Genomic DNA, 3627 nt, shown 5'->3' with positions numbered 1-3627 from the left:
CTTCATACAGTTTTCATTTGTTTAAGAACGCGTCTCCGTGCCGTCACTTATCGGTGATTCGATTCACTTCTCGGTGATTTGCCTCGGTGATTCGGTTGGAATCACCGAGACGCGGTGATTCCAACCGCGCGTCTCAACGTTTGGTTGCAATCACCGTCGCACGATTCCAACCACACATCCCCTACACCTCTGATGCACCGTGCTAAATTAAGTATGTTTTAGGGCTTATGGGTGTTTGGTAGCAGTGCTACAGTTTGGCTGTTTGGCTACACTGTGGCACAGTGCGCCAGCCGCTCGCACATCGCTCCCGCTTTCTTCGCCGTTTCGTCTGTGGACACCGCTTTCTCCCCGCCAGTGCGTGACACATCGTCTGCTCGAAGCGGATCTGCTGCGTTGCATCTTCCGGTGATCGAGCGCATTAGCCTTCCGCCCCCAGCTGCCTACGACGTCAATGCAAGAGACTGGTGCACAGCTTGGCAGCAGTGCGCCAGCAGTTCGCCCATCGCTCCCGCTTTCTTCGCAGGTAAGCGCTAGTATACGTTACTGCTGCTACCGCTTTTGTTATCCAGCCGTGCACTGCTGTCAAAACGTGTAAATTTGCTGTATGTTTGTTGCTTGAACTTTCCTTACTGTGACGAAGGAAATTGCGAAGGCCCTCGAAGACTTCAAGAGAGAAATGAGAGCGGAACTACGTTCACTGAAAGATAGTGCACATTTTTGCAGTGACACATGCGACGAAGCAAGAAACATTAGCTTTGAGGTCACAGCACTTAGGCAGCAAGTTAGCGAAGTGCTAAAGCTCAACGAAACTCTGAGAGCGGAAAACAAGCGTCTTATGCTGAAAGTAGAGGAGCTTGCTCAATACAGCCGCTCGAACAACTTGGAAATAAAGGGTGTGAAAAACGTCTATGATCCTACTGTCATCGTTAAGGAAATCTGCAATATCGTTGGTGCACCAATCACTGACTAGGATATCGACATCTTAATACGCAAAACTCTGGAGAGCAGAACATTGTAGTTCGGTTTGTGCGTCGGCATAGGCGGCATGCGCTCCTGGCAAAAGCTAGGAAGCACGAGACGACAAACAAGACACTCGGCTTGTCTGATGATGATGCAGTGTATGTGAACGAGCATGTGACTCCAGCAAGCAAGAAAGTGCTCCGTGCTGTGTGTGGACAAATGGTGGAAAAATTTTTGGAAGGCAGTCTGAAGGAACCGATGTCCTCAGTATCCTCGAACTTGACGATTTAAACAAAATGGCCTGAATTAACTTAGCTGTGTAGTGACTTTTATTTCCGCTCCAACTTCATCATGCAGTCAACAACTCCAAATGATGTAGAATCAACTCACTACTTCACCATTGCCTAATTCTGTAGTGTTTGCCCCAACAACTCCAAATGATGTAGAATCATTAATCAGAAACACTAGGAATAACATATCGCCTGGGTATGACCCCGTAGGAGCTGCGCCGTTTAAGTACGTCTCTTCATCTCTATCTGGCATGTTGGCTCACATTCAAAATCTTACGTTTGAAGCGGGAGTGTACCCAGGCGACTTAAAGATTACTCGTGTGTGCCCAATCTATAAACGCAGTGACAGGAATGAAATCTCCAATTATAGGCCTATTTCAGTATTACCTGTATTATCAAAAGTATTTGAGGCTGCGATTAACAGCAGATTGAAAAACTTTTTCGACAAACAACGTTATATCTTCTACACAGTACGGATTCTTAAAGAACAGGTCCACCGAACAAGCACTGCTTTCACCGATAATATTGAGGAGTAAAGGTACACCTTGGGTTTGTTTCTTAGTTTTCGCAAGGCATTTGACTGCATACAGCACACTATTCGCCTCCATGAGTTTCATGGCTACGGTGTGCGCGGAAAAACCCTAGATCTACTCCATAGTTACTTAAAAAACCGCTTACGGTAAGTTCGAGTATATGAGTATTGTTTCGACAGGCTAGTCATAACCGAGTGGTTTGTTGGGCGAGTTGGTTTGCCATATTGAAATATACCTGCGCTTAAAAGACACGGACTGAAAGATAGAGACACACACACATAGCGCTGGACTTACAACTGAATCTTTATTCGGGAAACACTGCTCTTTATGCACACCAGCAGCTGATAAAAATGGAAGATGGTAACACCCGGATGATAAAAAATCGACAAACTGTCTCGTCACATGTCCAGTCCTACCTTCCCTTTTGCAAAAATGCCCTTTCCTTTGATAGTAGTGAAAGGGACGTGCTACTCACGCATGCATCCCCACTGTCCGCTATGCTCATGGCTTCAATTATTTCACGCGCCGTTTGGTCACGGTTCCTGCTTACTATCTTCGTCTCGTTATAGGAAGGTACACATTTACACTCTTGACAATGAACCACCAAATTCCCATCGCTTTTCCGTTCCATGTTCTTCCGATGTTCCCGGAGCCGCTCATTCAAACATCGCCCCGTTTGGCCTACATATGCTTTGCCACATGTAAGCGGCAACCTGTATACGACTCCTTCTGCGCATGCGACCATGGGGACTTGGTGTTTCTTTTTACACCCCTTAGTTTTTCTTTCTGGGTACGTTACTATTTTGCATAAGTTTTCCAATTTGTCCGGGGCTGAAAAAACGACCCTAGTTTTTACCTTCGCACCAATTCTTTTAAGATTATGGGACACCCCATGAATGTACGGAATCACCACCGTTTTCTCCTTTTGTTTTTCTCCCTCCTTGCTAGGCACCGTACCCTTTTTGCCAAATTTCTTGAGCATGCTTTTTGCCACCGACACTAAAACCTGATCCGGATAGCCTGCTTCCCTTAGCCTCACCACCTGCTGCTCAAAACTTTCTTTGACTAATTCCGGGCAAGATTTCTTCAACGCATTTTGAAAGCATAACCTCACGATTGCCCTCTTCACTAATTTTGAATGTGCAGAGCTGAACGGAAGCAAACCTTTGTTACCTCTAGGCTGATACATCCAAAATGTCCCATCAGACGCCAGTGACAGCTTGATATCGAGGAAGCGTATCGTGCCTTCGTTCATTTCTTCATATGTGATTATTAGTGGGTTAAGGGTTTTACTAAAAACAGCAAGTAGCTCTTGCACAGCAGAGTCATAAATACCGTCAAGGTGATTAAAGACCACTAAAAAGTCATCCACAAACCGGAACACTTTAACGCCAACAACTTTGTTTTGATCTCGCAACAGGATAGCCAACTTTCTGTCACACTGGGCAAGGAAAATGTTACTTAGAACTGGCGCGATACACGACCCGATGCAAACACCTTTCTTCTGCCGATAAACCGCATCATTCCAAGTGACGCACGTGGCAGCCAAATAGAAGGACAACATTTCCAGAAAATTGCTCACGCACATTCCCGTTTCATTTTGGAATGCTACACTTCCAAACTGATCAATACAATCAGCCACGCATTGAAGCAACTCCTGATGTGGCAAGGAATAATATAGATCCTTTATATCAAACGAGCACGCCATGAACCGACTGTCTTTGTGATTGTCCAGAAAAGTTATAATCTGTTGGGAATCCTTCACCAAAAACGGATCATCGATACTCAGTAGGTTGAGCTTGCCTTTAAGAAATTCAGCAATTGACTTTTGCCATGTTCCCGAC

At 45.4% G+C, this 3627-nt stretch overlaps 1 long non-coding RNA gene across 1 annotated transcript in view; it reads left to right on the top strand.

Moving 5' to 3' along the window:
• Positions 1-361: 361 nt before the first annotated feature.
• The window catches only part of LOC149365295 (uncharacterized), a 16161-nt gene continuing 12895 nt past the window's right edge, over positions 362-3627 (top strand). The window contains exon 1 of the long non-coding RNA XR_016290465.1: positions 362-523. This is a non-coding gene — a long non-coding RNA (uncharacterized LOC149365295). The remainder of the gene's footprint in view (positions 524-3627) is intronic.

This window comes from Amblyomma mixtum, chromosome 1 (genome assembly GCF_055824585.1).
Source record: "Amblyomma mixtum isolate Tamu chromosome 1, ASM5582458v1, whole genome shotgun sequence".
Taxonomy (NCBI): Eukaryota; Metazoa; Arthropoda; class Arachnida; order Ixodida; family Ixodidae; genus Amblyomma; species Amblyomma mixtum.
Note: the sequence above shows the minus strand (reverse complement) of the source record. Positions and strands in the feature narration are given on the sequence as shown.